Here is a 25,820-nt window from a genome sequence, read left to right as displayed (position 1 = left end):
GATGCCGATATTCTCCGCAGCCCCGTTGATTATGTCTGGTATCATAGTAATTGAGTTGCTGTCACACTGTTGCACCAGTGCTGAACTTCGCAGCCTGACTGGAGTCCGGTTCTGTCAGAGAGCCTTGGGCAGAGAGGTGACAGTTGACAGAAAGGACAGAGCAACCACGGCAGCACATCAAAGAGCGCCAATTACAGTCATCTGAACCATTCATGACTGCAATTGTTTTCTCACAAAGCCAAATATCAATACAAAAATTAATCCACGTCCTCTCCAAGGTATCTTTTTTCTTCCCTGTGTTTAACCTGGCTGCTGCTTCCAGGACAGACCTGGGCAAAGATGTCACCCACTACATTTATGCTGCTTCTCTCTCTTGTCCCTCGAACAGGTGCCTGTGAATGAGTCACCCCTCTTGTGTACTAGAACAAATTTCGAGGGGGAAGTAATGACTGTTAAGAGCTTCACAAACATATGCAATGCAATTATGCTCAATTATGGGTGATCAACATTTGCATAATCTTTATCCAAGCCATTCCTTAAGAACCAATCAGATGTTGTTTTTCAGCATGAAAGTCACATGAATAATTTATATCAGCAAAATATATCTATTCTGTGGGTCTCGGTGATCTCAGTGGCTATTCAGCCACCTCAGTCATCTATCATTTATGATGAAGAGAGTTAGGAAGGCTCCCTGATTGAGCTAATGAATGCAAACGCAGTGTGCAACTAGCAGGGGTCAGTAACTCCCCTCCCTCCTCCAAATACCTGTTTTCTTCACTATCAATTCACTCCGAGCCCATAAACAAATGTGGCATGTCATTTACTATGGCTGTGAAACGATTAATTTTCATAAAGAAGGGAAGAAATGGCCATCTCTTTGCTACTTGGGGCACCTGGTTGTGTTTTGACAGTGATGATAAGCGTACATGGCAGCTCAATTACGTTCTCAGCACTCGTTTTCTGTTTTATTTAGGTGATGGGAATCCTCTCTGTGAGCGACCCTTGTGGTTAAATACATGGAAAGTTGTGGATTTATGGTAGCACCTGAGCTATTGCCTTTTGTTTCCCCATTTGGCACCCAAGTGTGTCACATGATACTGTGGTGTTCGCTCACATACATAAAGAACATTTATTATAGATGCACATACTCCACTGCAGGATGCCTCATGCATAAATGTTGCCGTATGTCTATTTATGTAGTTGCCATGGCCCACAGAAGAGTCACGGAAAAACTGGATTTTATATTAAATACATCACCATTAAACAAGTAGTTACATTGAGAAATACGATATTAACATTTATTTTTATTTTTATTAATAGTTATACATCTTTTGATGGCTTAAAGTGTTGCAGTTCAGCTGCATGTTATTAAGTTATGCTGATTGAATTATGTTTGGTATATTTAGAACATCGAACTGTTTCTGATGTGTGGTAAGTATCAGAGTCCAGGCTAATTTAAATATAGACAAACATTATAATCAATAAACAGTTAATATTATAATACATAGCATCAGATACTCAGCACGACAACTTCACTTTCAAAAGAGTAATTTGGCTTTTATGTATTAACACCTTTTGTCTTTGAAGACTAAAACCTTTTAGATCTTACTCCTCCAAAAGTGTAAGCTATGTAGTGTCACTGTTTTTTTTCTCCTTTTTTTTATTTTTTTTTTTATTTTTTTTAAAGCAACTTAGATAAAAGCCAACTTTAAACCAAGGGAACATGCTCTACCTGTTTGTTCTGTCCGATCCCAGTGACCTCAGCCACTGATTAGAAACAGAAGTATTAACTATTATGTCAGTTTAGTGGACGATCAGTGCTTGATCTCAGTCACATCTCTATCTATCTTAACATATCGGTGGGTAAGGGTTCTGTGGACTGTTGAAGCAAAAGAGGAAATCGTTCTGCTTTGTGTTTTATGGATCATGTGTTCATCAGATTCAGTGTTTTCATGGGGTATAGTGTAGAGACTGTGTCCAGTCAAAATTGATCTATCAATTGTTTCAGTGCCACATGGTTTGTATTGTTTGCCAGGCAGGAAACAGCTATAAATAATTTTTCAAAACATTTTACTGGTCTTCTTTAAACTTTGACCTCTCTAACTAGATGTCTTGTGAGTATTGTCAGGGAAATGAGCTCCTATTAATGTTCGCTCAGCCACTCTGAAGGGCAGACCAATCAGCAACCAGTCTGTGGTTAACGGCATTTTCCCCGCCCCTCCTTCGCTGTGATTGGACATCTGCTGACAGTGACGGTTGGTGACAGTTACTGTGACAAGCACAACGTTAACATTTTTCAACTCTCAGTGGCCGGAAAAAACGCTGTAGTTTCTGCACTTAGCGCAGAATGAAAGCTCTGCACCTCATCAAGCTGCATTCATTAAAAACAATTTAAAAAAAATATGCTCTGCTCAGGAATAAACCCTTTGGTGGACACGACGCTCGATAGCAATGGAAGAATGTCGGCCGGTTTCCGCGCATCCTGATTGGTTAATATTAACTCGAGGTCTACGCCCAGTAGGATGGAACGACTGCGAGCGATGGAGCCAGGATACTCTCTAACATCGTCTAATCAAAGCTTATAAGTGTGGATTGACAGTTGTTGTGAAATTGTATCTTGGATGGTAAATTTGCAATGGCATCGTGATTAGTGAGACGAAACTCCATCTTGATCATTATCTCTCCCAGTGTCACCATGGTGATGTACCTCACATCTCTTTAACATGAGAATGAACATCATGGATTTTCAGCTATTGTCCATCTAGTTCTTTGATCTATGTAAATCAAAGGAGTGGTGAGAGAACCAAAACTTTTGTAAGGTAAACACACGTCTAATGGACAGTGTATTTTCAGTGCACGGCAGTGATTGGTTTTAGGACACATAATGGACAGTATTTTTCACTGCATACTGCAGCACTTTTATACACTATATTCATATATTCTAGCCAGCACTGAATCACCCGCTCCTAAATACAAAGACTGAGTGACAATATCTGTGGCTGTGGTTATATGCTTCTTCTTTTTTTCATCCCCGCCTTCACCAGCTTTGACAGCACAAAGCACCACCACTCCACACAAAAAAAACACAAACACATACACCCCACCTCCTTTTCCACACGTCCAAATGTGAAGCTCTACCGGGTTTGTCAACTATTGCCAGCATGGCCTTACTTTATCTTTTTTTTTTCCAAAGTCCGTTGTGACAGCTCTGCTTTTGATATCTATATTTACACAGAATTTTAATTACTTTGTGCTTCATCTTTCATGTCTCTCCATTGTTAGCATGCCCACAACCACGTGCAGTTGTGTTGTTTTACAACACGCCTCCCAGATACTGACTTTTCCTTTCTTCGACACACGTGTCCCTCTCTGTTTTTCTCAAGGCATTAGCAGGTTGTGTTCACCTGCCTAACAGGATGATGCACGTTGTGCTGCACACATAACGTACACAAATTTCTCTTTGACATTTTCTGTTTTCGCTCATTTCTTGTTTTTCTAGCTGGCGTGCATGTAGAGGCTCCAATCACTGCAGCTAAAGTGCAAGCACAGCAGCAATACATCTTATTTTTTATATATCATCTTTTATATTTTTATTTTCTTCAATTTTTGTTTGTTGTTTCTTTGTCAGGGTCAGACTTTGAACTTTGGATGTGCATTACTGCTTTAAGAAAGGTATAATCCACTGCAAGGTTTACATTGAATGCACAATGCAGAGCGGCAAAAAGATATCTAGCGTGAATGTGTTAATGTTAGTATTCCATCTTTGAGTGCATTATTTAATCCTTTAACACATGCCTCAGAAAGGATTATCCTGCTTACACCCTGCCCAAAAACTCAAATGAGCACCTTCATTTATTTTCTCAAGTATGAATTAATGAAACAAAGGAGCTTAAAGTGCTTTAACTTTTACCTGCATCACAACAATTCGCACAACAGTATCACAGTATTGATCATCAGTCTGAGCTGAGGGAGAAGGAAATAAACATAAATGAATACATAAGTTACATGACAATTACTTATATGTACAGGAAAATCCACAATTGTGTTCCATGGGAACATCAGAAACCTTTTGGATTTCTTACTGTCCATGTTGTTGTGGTTTCACAAATAATGTAAAGCTTTATGACATAAATTCAAAAGAGTACAGTATACATCAGGTTGTGGCAATGCAGACAATACATTTGGTTTCTTCAGGGAATTTCTTGATAGAGTATAAAAAAAAAAATATAAAAAAAAAAATTAAAAAAAAAAAAGTCATCAGTATCGTTTACTGTGAGATCATGGAGAATCACAGCTTTAATACCTTGAAGAGGAAAATAAGGCATGCACAAATTGTAAAAAAAAAAATCATATTGGTATTAAAGAACAATTAAATTACAACCATTTAAACACCATAAGTTGTACAAAATAGTGTCATGATAGTAAAAAGACACAATAATTTTAGGTTTATTTTGATGTCATCACTGTTGATCTGTAGTTTCCAGTTTGTTGACTTCAGCTCCATGTTTTCAATAATTGCAGCAAACTGTAATCACAACAAGCCAATTTTTGATTTTTGTCAGGTGCCTGTATGCTGATGTGATCAGTTTTTACTCTTTACTAATGAGTGAAAAACAAACATAACTGAGCCTCATGAATCCCAACTTTGTAGTTCTATAAATTAATCTTACGAGGAAACACTTCATTGTCCCAGTTAATCATCAGAGATTTACATTTTTTGCCACCTTTTATTTTTAATACTGTGTAAATTTCAGCTGGATAAAATTCTAGTTTACATTCATCATTCTCGCCCGCTGCATCCGTAATCCCTGGTGAGAATTGTCTTGAAAACCAGAGTTGTACACATATTTTCACTTTAACATAAACAGCATCTCCCAAGAGAGAGACTAATGTGCTGCCTTACTGAATGCAAACAATTTCAGTATAATATGCAGCAAGGCAGCATTGAGTAATTGTGAGTGGAAACTGTGAGTGACATCTTTCACTTGAGCACATTAGCATGGCTTTCAAAATGTTTAAAATACGCAAAACAGAGGAATGTCTCAACTTGATACTTGTGTGTGCTTTAAGCTGCATGGAAGCCTTTAAAACGGTATTTTTCTAATCGTATGCAGAGTTTAGAAATATGATAAGTTTGTCAGTCAGTCCTGATGTGATGGTTTGTTTTTGGATACTAAGTTTCCTGACGACCCTACATGAGGACGTAATGCACACTCAGGTTGGGCGTACATAGCATCTGGCCAGTCATGTCAGAGCACATTGTTTGTGGCAGCTCAGAGACAGAGTCTCACTCCACTTCCCCTCATGGCCGAACTTAATCCTTCCCCCAGTCCCTGGTGAAATGTTCCTCCTGCACACTCAGTCCGCCTCCCAGGGGAAAAATATCAGGAGAAGGTTCAGATTTTCCCTTGAGCTACATTTTTTGTTGAAAGCAGGCAATCTGTAGTCCTGATTGTGTTACTATACTTCCTTCTACCTCCTCGTTTATTTTGCATGTGACCTGTGAAATTATGTAAATGCTAATAGAGGTTATGCTGTGAAAGTAAATTCTTATTTTCGTTTATTTTACTTAGTGCTATTTAAACTGCAATTCTATCCAGGCAACTTTCATTTTCAGCTCAAAGCTGTCGTCAGGTAATTATTAAGGACTTGAGTAGCAGAAGAGACTAGTTCAGCCAGAGGGCATATCGGTCCCTGCAGGAATTTTAGCCAAGTATGTGGTTTGTATCTGGGCCAGGGTGAAGGAGACAAGATGGCTACCATGGGTGTCATTTTTGGCACCCTCTGCTTCGCTTCCTGCACAGAGATGCACTCTGTATTACTGCTTCAGCATCAGGAGTAGAAGTGAAGCCGTCTTCCTATTCTCTGACAACCAAGGAGAAACATTAAAGATTCATTAACTGCTGCCAACTTGCAGCTTATTTCAGAGTGGCACTCTGATGTCTCTCAATGCAGCTTCGTCCTGAAAAACAATCTCCTTTGTATGTCAGTATCATGGATTTAAAATACTCTGTACTGTAGTCTACTGAGAACCACATCCACTACAATGTGATAAAATGCCAATCAACCAAATGTACTGTGTGAATGAAGTCCACTTACACTTGTGTGCAGTTTAATATCCAATGTAAATGATACATCCATTTTTCAGTACTTTTTACATAGAACTTTGTGATATTTTAAATCTAAAGGTCAATTGCGCTACAGCAGTCAAATACCCGCACATTTCGAAAAGAGGATATATTTGATTGGAACTGCATCCAGAAACAAAACACTTGAGTTGCGGCATCTCCATAATCTCATGTCCTCCCAAAGTTATTTCAAAATTCGAAACGTGCATAACACCCCGCTTTTAATCGCAGATGAAAATTTTCTTTGATTCATGCAACAGCTACAGTCAGGATCTTGTCATTATTCAGACAAATGAGGATTTGGATTCAGAGAGCTGGTTTTTTTTACATTTTTTTTTTTAATAATACTGGCAGTGTTACCAATCTCCAGCCTGTTTACCTCCTGTACAGATAAAGCTTTTTAATCCTCTTTTTCAAAGCCTTAACTTGCTTTTCCTTTTGCTTTTGTCACTCACATTGATAATGAACAAAACTTGTTTAATAGTTTTGTTGTAAACCAACCTTCTTTTTTGTGGGTATTAGTTAAAATCTACTTGAAATTGGATGCAATTTATATCCGTGTTAACAAATAATCCTCATTTAATTTCTTGTGAAGAGTTTTTCTTTGAAAACATTTGTGTTACCCAGAAAAAGAAAAAGCTAAAGAAATAGAATTTAAAAAAAGTAGAGCTGACTATTAGTTACACACCCCGAGTGTCGGCTATATTGTATATTCAGTAGGCAGCTCGTTTCTGTTCTGTTTCTGTGGAAAGCACAGACCTCCTGAATAGATCAACCAGGAACCACAAAGACACAGTGTGCAAAAGGAAACATGGAAAGACTTTTGTGGCCAAACTTCTCATCAGCTGTTCCCTGTCATCCAAGTCATTTTGCATCTGAGGACCCTCGGGTGCGCAGAGAAACACATTTTGCATTATTTAGATAGCAATCACTCAGAAATCCCTCTGTGTTTGGCCCAGCGGAGGAGCAGGGGTCTAAAAATATCACCTCAGCAATGTGTGGTTTTCTGTGTCATATCAATGGGACCTCCAGGTATGTGCATTTGTCTCTGAAGCCATATTTCAATCTGAAGGTAGCAAAGGGATAAATGTCTGCGCGTTGTGTGCGAGATGATTCGTGCCGCGGGTTTCCTCAGGAGATGTCCTAGATTCCACCACTTCTACTGCAGTCATTTGTTTGACGGACAGAGAGACAATTATCAGTGAAAGAATTGTCAAAATTGCTGACGCTGATAGACGCAATCATTTGTGCCAGGTCAGCATTATCATATGATCATCTTTCATTAGCAGCCTTTTGTACGGAAGAATGGAACAAAAAAAAAAGCATTCTAAAATATGTAAGCACGAGATAATTTTGTAACAAAATATGCGCCACAGCTAAATGTCAGGGTCTGCATATTCACTCAAGAATTTATTATCCTCATCAGCGTCATCATCACAAAACCATTTTCTGGGCAGATTTGAATGCACTCAAGTTGCAAGTATGAATAACTTGACAGAGCAAGTCACAAAATTCGTCGTGTCTACCAGTGTCATTTTAAGCAGTTTGAGCTGGATGAGTTCTCATATATAGCTCATAATGTCATGTATCAACATAACATTTTCAGCTTTAACATTAAAATAATTTAATTTTGTAATTAATTCAATTTCTGAATTAAAGCTTTGTTCGTTAAAGTCACTTAAAGAGACACAACATTTTGAGTAAACACTGTGAAAATGAGGAAGCACTGATGAATAGCAGCCATATTTTTTAATGTGGATTTGTTCCCATTTTTCCAGTGTAAGTGACATGGGAGGATGAGCAGAGCCCATTCAGGCAGAAGTGTGCGTGGGTTTAGAGAGAGGCATGTAGCCCCATTTGAGTTGTGTTTTTTTCCAGGGATAACAAGCTCCGCAGCCGTGAGGACCACATCTCCAGACACTGTGGAGGCTTTCAAAGAGCAACCATCTCCTTTCCCCCCTTGAGCCCAATCTGGCCTTAGTCGTTAAGACATGTTTCAGCAACGTACCCTCTGGCATGTCCCCTGCTGCTTCAGCACCCCTGCTATCTTGATGGAGCCATAGCTGCTGTCTTCCACTTGAATGTTTGAAAATGAGAGGAAAATGCAAAGGAAATGACTGTGCAAGAAGCACTGGAAAAGAAACACAAATGAGCAACCGTCAGAGAAAGAGCTGAAGTAAACAACATCATTATGACTCCCTCGGCTCTGGCCTTGTGAACTGGTCCAAAGTGTTTGTGCAGATGGTTGTTGTGGTTGTCGCTGTAATGTTTAGACAGGGTAATTATGGCACACTGCTACAAACTTAGTCAAGCAGTCTCCCCCACCTAGTGCGCAGCCTTGATGAATTCCAAAGAGACGTTGGCAATCACTCACAATCCGGTTTACGGTCATGTATAATATCTGAGCAAACACAAACTCATGTTGCAGTGCACAAGTGTCATCCCACCAAAGTTGTTGATGGCCCCCATGGAGCACAGACCTCGACATCATGGAGGCAGTGGAATGAAGACGCAGAAGAAATGGGAAGTGAACACAAGTCTCCTGCACCGAAGTCTGCTGTTGTATTGAAGCATTCACCAAACCGCCTCCTCATAACAAGGAAAAACGAGCATTATGTAGACATCATCTGAACTGCAGGACACCAAGTTGTTGTTTTTAGCACAACCACGAGAAGACACTTAACGTATAAGCTGCTGTGCAAAATACCTATGGGGTTGTTTTTTTTGGAGGAACAGTCTCTGCCAAGTACTTAAAAAAAAACAACTGTGTACCTGGTGCTGTTGTAAAGGCTCAGGGTAGTCACTTCAATCATTGATTTGACTTCTTTTTTGTGTGTGTTCATCTAATGAATAACACACACTATACGCTGTACAGTATAGACTCACAAGGAGTGACTCTAGACAGCTTTGAACCACAGATAACAACACATGCTTTGAAATTTCCCCGACAGAAGTGAGGCTGGAGAAAATGCTAAGTTTACACAAGAATGACAACATCCGTGAGAGAGGTTAGAGTGCAACGGCAGTGACGAGCAATGTCATCGGAGCAGTGAGGGCTTCAGTGTGTTTGTCAGAAGTTATTTTACAGTGATGTGTGATGCTTTAACCAGAAAGCAACCATGATAGAAAAGAAAAAAAAGCCAGATGAAACATATATCAGTTAAGAATAATTTCTGTATGACAAAACATATTTTCTAAACATTTTACATCTTTTTCAGGCTTTTTTTTTTTCTTCCCCCCCCCCCCTCCCCTCTTCTGGGCCCCAACATCTCACCTGGGGCCACGCCAACATGTCTGTCCCTGGGTCACATTTACCATTCTAGCCTCACGGCGTGGGTGGGCCAGTTTGATGTAACTTTTTAATTAACACAGACATTTCTTGGCTCTGCTCAAGATTTTGGCTGCACTGTTCTGGGTGCGTCTTGTTGCCTCTTTCTTACCCCTCGCCCGCCAGGCAGATGGTCAGTTATTAGCGGTAATTAAAGCTCCATCATTGATCATGGTTTGTAATTGTATTTAATTTGAAAAGTATTAATGATTAAAAGCTCCAGCTGCATGGTGGGAATGCTAATGCGGTTGGGGACCGAGAGAGGGGTACAAAGTGTCAGTGGAGACATCTCGTAGGGCTCACCCTGTCTGTTGGTAGCAGACTATTCCAATTACATCTGCAGGTAGTCCTGCGCATGACATTACTTCTGCCTCACAGACAGCAATACTCATTATCTGAAGCTCACTCCATCACTCCCCATTTGTTTATTTCTGTAGCTGATTTGGAATTTGGGCAGTAAACACATTGTAAACAATGCTAATATCATTTGGAGGCAAACTCCATGCAATGACATTTTCTGGATCTAATGAAGACAAAATGGTGTCTTTGTTGTGGTGGGGTTCTTGAGGGAGCTGCGGGACCTTCCAGAGAATAAAGTAGGTCAGCCGGCTGACATGGGGTGCCTGTGGACATGTTCTTTATGCTGCTCCTGCTTTGCACACAGCAGCCGCGCACAGACAGGAAAGAAGCATAGTTAACATTAGTAACAGCTTGTCATTAGAGGAAAACAGCCTGAAGGCATTTATTTGATCATCTGAGTGGTTCTTGTCCATCACGTCGTGCAGTACAACAGATATTAAGACAATGTGCTGAATCTCTGACGTGTGTGTGTGTGTGTGTGTGTGTGTGTGTGTGTGTGTGTGTGTGTGTGTGTGTGTGTGTGTGTGTGTGTGTGTTGGCATGCCTCTTGGCATCTAACCTGATGCAATGCTATGCAGAGAGTGCCCACAATCTCCATTTGATTTTAGATTGTGTACAATGGTTTAAACCTCGTAGAGCACGAAGCGACGATGAGATCTGTTTATACCATTTGTTCTTAGATATACAGTAACTATTCCTGAACAGCATCGATTTTCTATGTCCAAGAGCCTGTTATTTAGTTTTTATGCAAATATGATTTTCATCAATACTTATGTTGTTTATTTATAACAGTTTCTACAGCAGAATCAAAATATGTATAATGCAATAAAATGTGAGACAGCAAATTAAATCTTAACTGTCTTAAATATTCCCAGACATCGTTGCAATTGCATTTTGAGGAGTTTAATCGGCAAGTTCAAAGACTGAAGATGCTCCAACCAAATGTATCTCATTGTCTCTGCCAGCGGGAGAAATCAGGAGCGGGCCCGATTCCAAAAAGAGACAGATTGACAGCTTCGGTTAATGACAGGAAATCTCTCCTACTGCTTAGCCTCTTTTTTATTGATCTGTTGTCAAGAATGTTATAAAAGAATCTGCAAAATCCTAGTGTTAACTGTTGACCGCATGCTATGAGTGACAGTCAATTAAAATAGCGATGGGTTCCTCGGAGGGACACTATCCAGATGAAGGCTCCGCGTGCCGAGAGCAGCGGTCTCCAGAGTTAATAACTAAATGGATACTTGGACTCTCTGTAAGGCTGTTAAAAGAAAAGAGCTTAATTCTTCAGCTGCTGAAATATGGGGAATTTATATATTTGTTCTTCTAATTTTGTGTTACACTAATTCCTTTGCCTGGACTAATTATCCACCAGAGGATTGATGAAGAAACTCTTATTTTACAATTATGTAATATTTCTATCTTCTGATTATTCTCAATATTATTTTGTGCCAGAGTTTGGATTTAGATAGACAACCAGTAGATCATTGATTATATGCTCTATACAAACCTTGTTTCAGGAGTATTTCTGTGGTTCAGGGGTATGTTGTTCATACACTAACACCAGCTGTCAACATTCATTCACTTAAAGTGCTAAGCAATGGAGTGTTGTGGAGAAAGCAAAGTATCCTTTCACCATCGTGGATTTCTGAGGAGAGGGAAGGCAAACGTAATGCAAGCCGTTTCTCCTCCTCTGATATCTCAAACAACCACATGTTTGTATTGAAAATTATTTGGAGTTTTTTTTTCTTTCTCTCTCTCTGAAAACACTTGCTTCTGGAAAGCAGCAATCCCCTTTACAGCCTCGTTCTCCACAGTGCACCACTCGTGCTTTTGTGTGTCGATAAGAGTTTGTGAGTGCATGCGTCTTTGATCTGCCCTACCAGAGAAGATGTCTGACGGTTTAGCGGCGAGATGCCGGTGTTTACTGTTGAGCTTATGTATCGCCCCCCTCCCCACGTACTCCACATCGAGCGGCGGTGTGTGCCGCTGTACTGTGGTTAGCCCTTTTCAAGCGTGTCCCCAAATTCTGTCGACTAGCTTGTTCCCTTTAAAGAGAAGACTTGACACGCAGGCTGGGACATCACGAGAATAAAATGATTCAATGCAAAGTAATACCCCTTGGTAATTGAAAAGTGATGAGCCCTTACCAGCAGTCTCTGCAAGAATGCGGTCAGTGAACTTTGAAAACAGTCGCATATACTGTACAAAGGGGTCCTCATTTCCTAAAGGATATCAACAAATATCAGTTTATACTCTGTTTTTCATAATAGGTTGGAAAGAAATGCATTTGTGTTTTACTTAGCTTCTCATTCTCGATGTGAGGTTACTAAAACATAAATGTCAAACAAGCGTTAATTAGGGGTTGTGAGTAAAAGTCATCTGATATGCCAGTGAAAGTACAAGCATCCCTCTTAGTGCTCAAACATAGACACTTTGACAAGAACAACAGGAGCTGACAAATACCCATTGTGGAGGTTTCCTGGGATGCTTTCCTGTTTGATTTGATTGCTGTCTCGTGCTATTTAAATATGACAACCATTCCCCCCACAGGGGTTATACTCTATTGATCTCCATGGATGATTTCCTTGTGTTCCCCCCTGCTTTGCACCATGTGACTTTTGGACGATTCAGGCGCACACAAAGACAAAAGGCACGTCACGGCAAATGAGATATAGATTCTTTGCAAATGTGTGCGGCGTAGCATGGATTATTGCCATGTTCTGATCATGTTGTCATAGTTCTCATGTCCATTTTTTCCGGAAGATTACCGACCACCAGCGAATGTCACCTTCACAGGCATTACAGAATGAGGAGATCAATTCCAACAGTTTGACAAGTTAGTTGGCTTATCATGATTAATATTGGTTTGTGCTGACAGCCGGGAATCTGAAAAGCTCTTATTACAGTCATATCAAGGTTCTTTTGAACTTACCAATAAGTAAATAATGGTCGCCACCGTCTTTCACCTCGGCCCTTTAAACGCTGTCATCATTTAGTGTTGAAAGCCCCCCCCCCCCATCCTCTAAACTCTATCTTCCTGCCTTCTAGTTTTACAGACAAAGAAAGAGAGAGAGAGAGAGAGGATGCAGCAAACTTCCTTTGCGCTCATTTTTGCTGTGCCCATGATAATCATTGCAAGGAAGCCTCAGTAGTTAAAAAGTGTGCCCATCTGGTGAGGAAACTGGGACAAAGTGTACTTTAGAGGGAACAGAGGATAACTCTCCTGGCCTTTAGGGCTGAAATAGTTAGGTAAAGATGCTTATTTTTTCTTTCTTTATTTTTAGATATTCCTCGGGGAAGTTGCATTTGTGTGGTTGCAAAGGTCATCAATTTAGGTTTCCCTTTCACTTGTTAATGGATGCTTGCACTGTGAGGAGAGCTTTATGTGTTTTTGGTCAAGATGCAGAGACACTTCATGAGAGGCTGCATGAGGTCTCAGTGGGTATCAACAGTGTTCAATACTAATGACGTCCTTGCATCAGGAGAGGAGTCCACAAATTGGCTTTTCAACTTCGAGCCCGGTCCTGAACTCCCCCTCTTACGATGTGTTCTCGGCCTCTCTGGATTTGGGCCATCCCAGCCCAGGCGTTCACAGCATCATTATTCTCGCATCTCTTATCTGGAGATGGGATCAATAAATCTATGAACGCCTGCCCTGACTGGACTCTTGTGTCCACCAGCCCCCTGTTTTTCCTCTTGTCAATCCACTAGAACACTTATCTGCAGGGGAACACACTGATGCATTGTGTGACGCCCTGGTGAATGTTTATTAAGTTGTTTTTCAATGAGAAGCACCGATCAATAGCACACCGTGGTGATTCATGCATCTGTGCTGATCTCTCCTAAGGATCAGCATGCCGTAAGACTTAGATAATATGAAGGAGTCAATTAGTGGCTCATAAAATAGAAATGATTCTGTTGGTAAAAGCTAAAATTGCTTTTAGAATATTTCTGAATGCAATTGAAAGTTTGTCATTCGGACATTTGAATAGCACTATAATAATAATACCAATCTTGCACTTACAATTTTACAAGTGTTAGAATGAATAATGTATTCTCATGAGTTATACATTGGATAAGCTTCGTATCTTCTTTGTTGCGATTGGCTTGCAATAAACTTGGAAGCAATATTCAACTCTTAGTGCTATCAAATATCTACACAGAAATATAGTGGACAGCTCGGCTGGCTTAACAGGGTTTCCCTGTCTCATGTTAAAAACACAACACACCCCTATGGGGTGTTGATCCCAAATACACACACACTGAAGATGCACTTTTAACTTATTTTAACCTCCCACTGTCACTCTCTTCACTCCACACAAACACCATAAACACACAGACAGATAAGTCTCAGTTCTTTCCACTGTGACGAGCGGTTAGAGTATGCCTCCCTTGCAGCTATTGCATGTGCGTCATTGATCGATATTTGTGGCATTTTTAGTTGAACCTGGTCCATAAAGTTTACATCATGTAGAATCTAAATTTGCATCCTAATTAATCAATTTGGTTGCAAGTTGGTTCATCCCCCCCCCCCCCCCCCCCCCGTTTATGTGTTTCATTGCGATTGTCACAGAAAATGAGCAGTTAAGTATTTAGTACTACATTGTGAATCTGCTTAATTGTTGCATTCAGTACAAATCACTGCAAGCTATTGCACTAATAAGCCATGACTTTATGTTGCTTATGTATGTTTGTTTTTATTGAAGCTGAGTCACTGTTGATAACAAAACAGCAAAAAAAACATTTTTAACGCTGATATTTGATAGAAAATGTGAAAAACAGTCATCTGGAGCAACTTTCCAGTGTTGTCTTACTGATGTACAGTAATTTCTCTCTGCACATGCATGCTCACGGTGTAACTGGAAATACCCTCATTATGGTGCAGAGCCAGGTGCAATATGTGTATTTTTCAGAAGTGATGGTTTACTCCATCTGTCCAATGTTATGAATCTGGGACACACCGCTTGCTTCGTGGCCCAAGGAGCATAACGTGTAACTGGGAGGGTGAAATTTCAAATCAAGCCTGAACTTTTGGCATATGTCATACCACTCTCTTTTTTTACTTGCTTTTTCGTGTAATGAATTCTTACCACCGTTGTTATTTGTATTGATAAATTTGTGCTTTGCTTGACTTGCATACTTTTGTAATAATCTGACATAATTTTGCACACATTTCAAGAATCCAACCATAATAAATGTACCCAAATTATTTTGAAAAATGATTAGATTATTCCTCTGCATCATTATAAATGGAAGAAATTGTCATCATCTTATACTATAAAGTTGCTACATCCAGGTTTGTTGATAGTTTAGTAGGTCATAGCTGGTGATGTGTATCAGACTTTCCACTGCCACTGAAAATTGCTGTGGCTGCGATTTGGATGAAAGTAAAGCACCTGCTTTGATATAAACGTTTATTTATTTGCTACGATCCCTTAGCATTGAAAGGGAAAATATTGTTTTCCATAGTTTTTCTTTTCAGTCAGAGCATATTGACTTGACTGATGTTGTGTAAATGTAATTTTAAACCAGAAAGGTACTAAAAATGCAGCTGAACTTTTTATGTCGTTTGGTTGATCAGAGTCTGTTTTGCCACTGATGCCGATCCCAGTGTGATGGGTCTGGCAAGTGTTGATGTATAGCTCTAGTGAGCTTGCTGGAGCAGATGGGCTTTCACTACAACATAGTGGACCACTGCGACGGAGATCCACAGATTGCTCTTTGTTGCTACATTGGCTTGGACCTTCTTAATCTAGTGTAACTGATGACAGAGGACATCTTCCTCAGCTGCTCTCTCTTGGGGGGCTTATCATTCTTTCCTTCCCTGTATCCATCTCCGGTGAGTCAGGCTATTTGGTCATGCTACATAGACCTAGCCATACCTCCCAGTGTGCCTCCAACTGTACGTCGATATTCAGCATGTGGTCTTCCACTTAATGTCCCTTCTCCACATGATGAATTTAAATCCATAGGACATAATGGAAAAAAGGAGAACAGCAGTTGGAAGTTAAAAAAAAAAAAGTTCACAGTAAATACTAGTTTCACTTGTATCCTGCTGAACAATGAAGATGAGGGATAACCTTTTGTCTGATCAGGTCTGCTGTGGTCGTGTTTCCCATTCATGCGCTAATTTGTACATCCCGCTGCCCTCTGGCTCAGTTGAGCAGGAACAGGAAATTATCGACCTCCCATTGCTAACCCCTGTGGGACCCTGCTGACCACAGCACTCAGCACTAACCAGCATTACAAAGACGTCATTACAAACAACATATGTGTGACTGATGGATACCAAGTACCGGTGCTCAAAAGAAGCATCAAAAAGGACAACAAAGGGGTATCTTGGAAGCAACATTGTAGTCATGTGACAGTTGCAGAGGCCCTTTGGGGCAGGCTGCAAATGCTCTTAAGTGAAAGGGATGAATGGGGGTGATTGACTGCTGTCAGAGGAAGGAGGACAGACTGGCAGTGTGATCCAATCCTCTGTGTCAATTTATGGATCTGGCTTTAATGGAAAAGTTCAATATGTTTTCAATCTCACAGTCAGAGGTAACCATACAAACAGCTGTCTTTAACTGTGATAATATTATGTATCACCGGTTTTTATGTGTGGCAGAGCGAGTCGAGGGACTCTTGAGAGACTGCAATATGGACCTTTGAATGGGAACATTCTTGCCTTATGCAGGTGGCTGTTTAAGATTTACGAGGTCTGTCACAAATCTTGTTCATCATGAGTAGATGTTGACTGCCAGTGCCAGCAAAGCAAGTGGAGCTTTAGGACTGCAGCTTGAGAGGGCTGTCATTTTGTTAATAATTTCTGGTTACCGATATGTGATGGAAAGTATTATTAGGCCTGTCTCCAGTGGCAAAGAATAAGCTGTTCATTTCCAGTGTTTGTCTATACTAACTGTATTATCTTTATAGTATATCATAAAATGAATGCTTACAGGACCCTTTATTGATGAATTGAAACAGAAATGTTGAGCTTATTCATACATGTGGGCTGGCAGCAGCCCTTACAAAAACACAATGCTATTATAAAAAATTATATTTTGTCTCAGGGCAGAGTCCTGGCCTCAATCAATGAGGTATTTTTTCTAGAATCACTCAGCGTATTGGAAATGTCAAATCCATCTTGGTGGCCTCTGTAATGAGTAGAGGGGTGCTGACTTAAAGCCATTCATTTTGTTTTATTGACCATTTGATTCCATAAGGACAATCACACACTGAGGCCTCAGTTACATGTTAATGAAAACACGGTGGACCTTGAATATTGCTAGAGGTCCTTGCAGCCATAGAGCATATTTGGACATGGTTGAGCTAAATCAAATCAACAGGAATGTCATGCACTGGCCATATAAAGTTGGCTTTTGCACAGAAATAATTCAAATGTGTCCCCTCTGGGATTTTCCTCTGGGATTCCTGCTGTGGTGGAACCATTCTTGCTGTGGCTGAGCATCTGTGGGGACCTGAATCCCGACTCCTTCATGTTACGTATTAGTCAGAGAGCTCCAGTATGAGGAAACTGAGTACAGTAGAGTTGCCCTGCAGTATATCTGTTATCTTTCCCAAGGATTCTGTAAGGGAGAAGCAGCTATCACCTGGTGAGAACAGATTACAGTAATGCCACTGTTTTGAAGTGTAGATATCAATGCAGCTAAACCGTTTTCTTTGAAGTCCCTAATATTGTTGTAGAGTCTTGTACCTATTCAACAGTGGAGCTCTATTATCAGCAATTCACATGTGGGCCTTCACTCCACTTAGACGTGATTAAAGGTAAATATACTTAAGTGCCCCCTGGGCCAAGGACTTCACTGGGCCGAGGGGTACACTTTTTAAAGCTCACTATTGGACCAGCATATGGTTTAGGCATGTGGAGAAAAGAAAAGCTGTGCACACAATGAAAGAGCTGGGTAATTCCATTTGCAATTGGACATAACACTATGCAACAAGATACATGGGCAAAGAGGGGATTGAGTGTGCATTCAGTAATAATCCTGGAGAGGGGGAGGGCAAGAGGACTCAAGCTGTGCAATTACCAGAAGAAAGAAACAACACAGGACTCCTCACATCTGCACAGAGCAGCACAGTTATTTCTTAATTTCCTAATTCAGCACAGCAAACAGATTCAGTGTGCCCTGGAAGAAGACTTTCCTTCTGGCTGGAGCATTGCCGTATGTGTCCGTCACTCTGTCGTGCTTCCGGTTGCATTGTGGAGAGGTGATTTGATATGCTGTATGTACAGCTTGTTGGCCGAGTTCTGCTTCATTTCGTGGGAAATCACGCTTTTGTTTCAGAGATGTTTGTCTTGCTTTTACTGTTCAGCGATGTGTCAGGTATACAACTGTGTTGTCGTTTGCCTCTTCCAGTGACCTGTTTTCTGTGTCCCGAAGCATTACCCAGTCTGTCCCTTAGATTTGAGTTTGCCACAAAGGAGTCCAGTCAAGAACCCAGGGCCCAAAGGGGAAGCAGGCAGCGAGGCCTAATGATGAGAGGAGGGGATTTGTGGCCAACAGTATCAACCCTACCCTATAAGACACACACATACACACATCTCTGTGTAGCAGCACGGTGACAGAGGGAAGGCCCTGGAGTGTCAACCCAGTTGTCTCTGAAGTCTGTCTACAGAGCCTTGGATACTGTATACAGGTCAACATGGCGGCTGCAGTCTCACTCATGACGCTTGCTCCTCATCAAGCAAAACAAAAATCGAGTAGAAGACGGTGATTAGGAGTTTTAGACGGCAGCTGCATTCTAAAGCATTCACCATTCACTACATACAGTAGTTAGAATTTCAAATATTTGCATTTTGAGCATTATTAAAATACAAACAATATATTATACCATACATAATATAACTAAATTATTTCATTGCATGTGAAACTTAGTGAGGTATAGTGTTAAAGTAGTCAGCTGTATGTTGAAATACTAACATTTGAATACTAACACCGTACTGGAAATCTAGCATTAATATCCTGTAATGGTTGTATCTATTATTAATATAATTTATTTATTTACCTTGCAAAGGGTAGAACTGTCAGCTTTTATTATAATGAGCATTTTTTTTCATGCTGCTATTCCTTAAACATGTAATGCATATATTGTGTTAAAAGAGGTGTTTTTTTTGAATGACATCTCTACTCCTTTGTGTGGTTCTTCTTTATCTGTTGCGTAGTTTCAAATATTTTCAAAAAGATTTGTCTAAAGCGTTAAAGAGGACATATTTTCCAACACAGAAGAGGTAAATCCCGATATAAAAAGTTTTAAGCAAGACATCATAGTTATATTCCCCTATAATATGCCCCGTGTTAGAAATAAGAAGCAAACAGAAATGATTGTGATGCTTTTGCCTTTGCTTATTTTGGATTTAGCCCAGCAGTAACAGGAAAAAATGTTGATGTCTATAAAATGATGGTTTATTTTGTCAGGTAAACTTAGTGTGGAGAGGGTTTCATGTGTAGTAATAACTGGCATGTTAATCTTGATTTGCAAAGAAGCAGAGTATTCATACTATATATCATAAGATTTTATAAGGCATTTCATTTTTGGGTTTAGATGTTACATATGTGGTATATGTAGGTGGGATATACATTCATTTCTTTTTAGGATTAGGTCCTCAAAAACTGAAATGGTTTCATCCATGTTGTGTCAATAACTAAATATTTAAGTATTGTGATGTCCCACAATACAATTCTGAAACTCACTGTAATATTATCATTGCTGAATTGATCACTATTTTTCCCTGCGGTGGGTTTGTACTAGTTAAGAGGAAAGATGAGGGAGGGAATTCTTTGTTTCCCATCACTGTCACTCTCATTCCAGCGGGGCGCTTGACAGCATCTTAGTGTCAGGATTTCGAGAGTCTCTGGCTTTTAACCATCTTAGCTGACAATACCTCCATTTCTTGACAGCTTAAATTCATCTGTCCTCTTGCTATGTAACAAGATGAATTTCCTCCTGCCTACTTCCTCACTCTTTACTTCCTTTTCCTTTTCTTCTCTTGCATGGTTAAGCCTCTCTGTATTCCTCAATCAATTCTCTTTAATGGTGTTTGATGGTCAAAATGAGGCATGTCGGAAAATGTTGAGTTATTGTGTCTAATTCCCACTGCAAACTGGAAAGAGTTCAAGTTTCTTCTGTCACCCAAAAGGGACAAGCTGGGATTTGGCGTCTGGCAGGCGTGGAAGCTTTATTATGATTAAAGTCTTTACAGAAGCTCTCCTGCCTAACTGTGGACAGAGTCTTAATATAGGCTCTGGCTGTTTAGCACTGTGTTCAAACAAAAGGACTTGCTTGGCACTAAAAACAAATGGCCACTGCTGGTAACATGTAATGGTGAGAAAATAATCTGCTCCTTCTGTTTTTCACATCAGCTCAGTTCCTCCACTGACACTCTTCTGTCCAACACTAAAAGCCCAGTGCCTCACTTTTTTTTTTTTTTTTTTTTTACAGACACTGCAAGTGCATCACGTTTATTGATGGTACAGGAGCACTATTTTGAATATAACCTACTAAAATGGAAAGCCAGGTGGCGTCAATATTGTTTCTCCAGTGCGGAGGAGAGAGTGCGAGCTTCCCTGCAGATCCACGTCTAATTGGCTCGCTCCACAGTTTGTTGAGTCCCGTCCTGTGGCTGTTCTTCAGCGCCCATTCACACCTTTCACCAACATCCCCGCAGGTGGAGTGTGAAATCCATTTGTTTCAAGGCAGGGACCAAAGCGCTCTCTACCCCGTGAAAAACCATTTTGTCTGCAGCTCCAGACAGGTTCCTATTGAGCTAAACAGGTATAACTCAACGGTATAAGCCAGGCGGCTAATAGTGAATCATTAGAGAAACTTTAGCCTCAACCCAAAGCGGGTGTTTCTGCCATGGTGCGATGGCCAACTATTGTTCCCACGGTGTTCCAGTGATAAGCAGACAATTAGAGGTTCGACTAAAAATCAGCAGGGGTCATATATCATGAAGTCACATCATGTCGTCCTGGTTCAATTTGGCCAGTGCAAAATGAACCCCTTAAGACGCTGCTTTAGTAGCTGCGCATTCATTGTGCGCTTTACCTTTTAGGACCTTCACCGCTGAAAGTGACATAAATAGGTCTTTACCCAGCAGTAAAGACGGGACACTTAAGCGGTGTTCTGCTCTTATGGCATAGTTAATGACTGACCTTTTGAAACTGTGTACAGGGATAGCCCTGAGAAATGAGTCTGCCTTTGAGCACTACTGATAACCTGCGAGCTGACCTTGACTGCAGGTAAACACCAGGTCTGTTTGTGACTCTTTGTAATAGCCGCGACCATTAGCATGTTCTGAAGGCATTTGGGATATGCCATTCCGCTGAGGCTCTGTGGGAAGATTTAGTGCCCAGTGCCACATAGTTTGCTTCCTGACTGAAGAATAGTACAGGCCTAATGAGAATGAGAAATTCAAAATGCTAAATCACCACAGTTAGGGCACCACCTGTCTCTGGTGTGCCCTGGTAATTATCTTGCATCACTACTTTCTCATTTCTGCCCACCGAGATGACATTAGCATAGAACAGGAAGGGCTCTGCATACGCTAGATGAGGCACTTGGCTGATTGCATGCCTGTCCTGACCCCACATGTCCAACACACAACTAGCGGAAGCCCTCCAGATCATAATGAACCCATAGGATGTTTTCTGGCTTCTCACAAATAAACAAAGGGCTCAAATGTTAGACTTTGTATAAATTAGCATTAATGACTTCATTATGTTTCTGGACACTGTTCTGTTCTCACAATCAGCACTTCATTAAGTGGTGTTGGACACTTAATTGAAGTTCCTGTTCTGTTTAAAGGGTAGTTTGACAAGTTGCACAAGTGAACACCTGGCCTCATTTCGAGCAAACATAATGGATGAATGTTTATGAGCACCATGTGTCAACTTAGTGTGCATGGACCAAGGCAAAGTCTTTTAGCTGAATTTAAAACATGTTTTGTAATCTTTTAATGTATTTTTTCGATGTTGATCAGTCTTGAAAGTGTGTGTGTGTGTGTGTGTGTGTGTGTGTGTGTGTGTGTGTGTGTGTGTGTGTGTGTGTGTGTGTGTGTGTTTGTCTGTGCGTTCACTAGACCCTGAGCCTAAGGCACAGCCTGAAGACTGACTGAGATTAGATTTTATTCTGTCTTTAAAATAAAATATATTTAAAGTTGCCTTGTGACAAGTCGTGTCAAATTAGCCTCGATGCTGTTTTCAGTGACATCCCATGTCATCATGTATGTCTAGACATTATATACTGCTGTGTTGTGTTGTCTCGACTGTCTAAGAGGATTTTCTCTGATTTAAGATACAAAAATGGATGAATATAGTCGATGAAGTACTAAAAGTCTTTGTGATTATCATTGAATATATTTCAGTACTGACTGCTTTATTTTGCAGTTTGCTAATGCTGCAACATTGGAAAGTTGTCAATCTGAAAGCACTGCAAAAAAAAAAAAAAAAATCACCTGATGATGATGATGAGACATGGAGGAATGAGGTGCAGATGAGACAGCTGATTATAAAAACAGCTGTGATCAGGATGCATTATTTGACAGGGTTTATAAATAGTCTAGTAGATGAGTAGTGTTACAGCACAGTATCTTGTGTCTGAAATAAATTTATGGAAAAGAACAAAGATGTTGAAGCTTAACTACAAACATATTTGAGAAAATAGTGTCTGTACTGTTATACATTTAAGTTACATATATCTTTGTTATATTTAAAGCAAGTATTAAACTTTAACAACACCATACACATTTACATTGTCTGCTGTCAGCAGATTATTCCGTAGTAAAAGACAACGAAGACAAACAGATGCAGTATTGGTATAAATGTCACTGTAACAGTGCCACAATGATTAATATGTGTCCATTATTTATCCAGTGCTGGACCCTGAATTAATTACCTGGACATTTTCTGGTCTCTTTAGTCTTTCCTGGACCTGAGTTTTGTCAGATGTGCCTTAGGGACTTAGACCTAATAGCCTTTATCGATTCAGGCAATAGCCTTATGAAAACCTGCTTTTCCCAGGTCTCATTTTAATGTGGCTTTTGCACCTATGCCCACCGAACTGTCAATTGGTTTCTGCCTCTTTATGGAGTTGTAGGGGTGAGTTGGTTAATGATATCACCACAGTGTGAAGATTAGGACTCAATTATCTGCCTGTGCCATGGACCTTGGTTCTGGCCCAGCATATTAATCATATTTCTTGATAGAGTTGCAGTACGGTGGGGAAGAAGCTCGCAGCCACATGAAAAATCCGCTACAGTGCAGAGAAGAATGTATGGTAGAGAAAAAAAAGAACTTAAAAAATGTTTTCCTTTACTTTCTTCTTCTACAATGCAGTATTAATAATAGTTCCCTCAATGCAAATACAAATGTTGCTTACAACAATTCATTCGTACTTTGCTGTCATTCACGCGTTTGTAGTTTAGGCTGTAGTAGACTGAAGGATCAAAAGCTTTGAATTATTGTAAGTGTTCTCAAAAACCTGTGTGAACTAATTGAGCCCCGTAGTCCAGATATGAAGTTCCATTTTAATATTCAAATCACTAAACTGTCCTAAGGCCTTTTGTATTGTTCATTCATGTTAAAGATGTGCTTTGAAAAGAGTCTGAGAATAGAAATACCCTACTTTTCAAAGCAGGCTTAAAAAGACACACTAAATAGCAACATTTGAGCTGTGGCGAACATCAGGGGATACGGTCATTGTAAGCGTTTCCCCTGGAACACTGCAAACAACAATAATAGCAATAAAATGTATGTACAGTATACACTATCAAAGTACATTTAAAACGGTGATTTACATCGATTGCTCTCCGCTATTGGGGTGAAATCATGTATCTGTTTTCAACACAAATCAAGTTGTGAGTTCTTTAGAATACAATTGAATTTACTTGATCCAAATGTAACAACATGCCGTACAGCGTCTTGCTTCAAGTTACTGGCTCTCATTTGCTTTAAAAAAAATAAAAGTTAATGCTGTAAAATTGAGAACTATTGGAGCTAGATAAATATTCTTTTATCTCAAGGAAAATTCAGCATTCGTGGTTTGTTAAGATGTTTTTACATTCAATACTGATTGACAGAATATAAAATAAGCCATGATTATGGCACAACGCATCTAGCATTTTTGTGTTATTACACAGTTTACTAAATAATGCAAAAACTGATGTAAAACAGTGTTCAGCAGAGTGTACAGGAGCGTATTCCCATAAAGGGAGCATGGTAAAGAATAAATGTAATGTTCTGCAGGACTTTTCACAGAAAAATTAATATTTTGTTATGCAATAAGTAAGTAAAAGTAAAAACTGTTTTGTTCAGTACAAATTTGGAGTTTTAATCCAGCTTTGTCACTACATTTCAGCTCTATAGACGCATTTGCATTCACCTTGCTTTTTCTTTAATCATGAAGGTTCATGTGGAAAACCTCCATATCTTCCGAAGGTCAGTTTCAACAGTAGCCTGCAGTCGGGGTCTGCCTAATAGAGGTGTGTTTCATCAGAGGACTCCTGTGCTTCCTGCGAGGCACATACAAGATGCATTTTTGATGTGGTTTTCTTTTGAGAAAAATAGAAGACTCATAGTAGTACTGACATAGCCCGCAGTCCGCTCCAGACGCTGATTGAAGAGTCTATTTTGGCTTCGGGAGTTCTGTCAGTAGGGTGCACGCTCCTGGAGCAGGTTACTGTGATCTTTCTGGCACCCACTGGAGCTCACAAACAGGCCTCCCGCCTAGTCCTCCACCACATGTCCTGGTAGAGGGATGTGAGTCCCCAAGGGAGGCTGCTTCCCAGTCAGATGCCAGCCAGTGCTCACCCCAACTGCTGGAGTACTTTCATGAACATACTGACAGACCTGACATGGATAAGAGAGCTTTATAAAGCAATCATCTAGACATTAACAGAATTGCTTTTGTTGAGCCTCAACACTTCCAGTATTACATTAGTTTTTCTGTTGTTTTCTTTCTAATGTGTCTGCCCTGCCTCCAGTCTCTCTGGCTGTGATGAGATCAGACAGAAAAATCAATAAAGAAAACATTGTGGTTTGACATTGACATGAAACACCCAAACGCATGCATGTCTGTAAAAGTGGCAGTTGTCAGAAGAGCTTTGGTTGATAAAGTAGATGTTTTAAAAAAAAAAAAAATTTGCTTTTTGGAAGAATAAGTTCTTGTTCAGCCAGTCACAGTTTCTGGATCAGTCACAGATCATCCGTGACGTTTATGTCCAAAAGGGATTGATTATATTTCAGAACTAATGGAAGAAATCCAGTGCTTTGAAAACACTACAGTGCTGTAAATATGATGCATGCCAGGAACGACGGCACTTTGACAGTTACATTATGCTATGCATACATGCTGCTGTCAACATCCACGCCGAGTCATATCATCCATATCATTTCAAAGTGTTTATCCATATTTACAGGTATTTTTGCTCCTGCCAGTTTGTTAAATTATGTACAACAAACCAAAATGCGTTCTCTGATTAGCATTTTGGTCTTGTTCTAACAGGTGTGCAGTGTACTGCGGTGTTACCAACAAAGAAAGCAAAAGCCTCCCGCCCACACAACAGGGTGACTTTCAGCTCCACGTTGCTTTGAAGTCAGATTCAAAGCATAAAACACAGAGGTTGGAAAAAGATAAGGCAGTGATTTCCACTATTTTTCAACCATTCTTTATCTTTGTTGAGCGAGTGCATGTTCACTCCCTTTGTGGTCAGTGCGAGTTCACTTTTTGTCACCGAGCCACTCTTGCCTCTCTCATCTGGCAGTGTGGAAAAAATATGGATTTGGACCGGCAGCGGAGTATGCACTTTGATTTAGTTACTGTGAATAAGACTGCACTTATTTGAAGAGAACTCCACAGATAATATACTAGCACTTGCATTGTGGTGGTTTATATTCAGCTGAGTGGCTGAACACCTTTGCATCAGGAGGTGAGGACAGTAAGAGGTTTGTGAGGGGGAGAGCCACTGTAAATAATTTAACCAGTCGGGGAGTAAAGGG

The 25,820-nt window shown here is 40.2% G+C and overlaps 1 protein-coding gene across 3 annotated transcripts in view; it reads left to right on the top strand.

Moving 5' to 3' along the window:
- Positions 1 to 25,820, top strand: part of macrod2 (mono-ADP ribosylhydrolase 2) — a 395,447-nt gene that overhangs the window by 203,203 nt on the left and 166,424 nt on the right. The gene's annotated exons all lie outside the window — the stretch shown is intronic.

Source organism: Embiotoca jacksoni, unplaced genomic scaffold (genome assembly GCF_022577435.1).
Source record: "Embiotoca jacksoni isolate LCO1_2020_lvr unplaced genomic scaffold, fEmbJac1.0.p SCAF_12, whole genome shotgun sequence".
NCBI lineage: Eukaryota > Metazoa > Chordata > Actinopteri > Embiotocidae > Embiotoca > Embiotoca jacksoni.
Note: the sequence above shows the minus strand (reverse complement) of the source record. Positions and strands in the feature narration are given on the sequence as shown.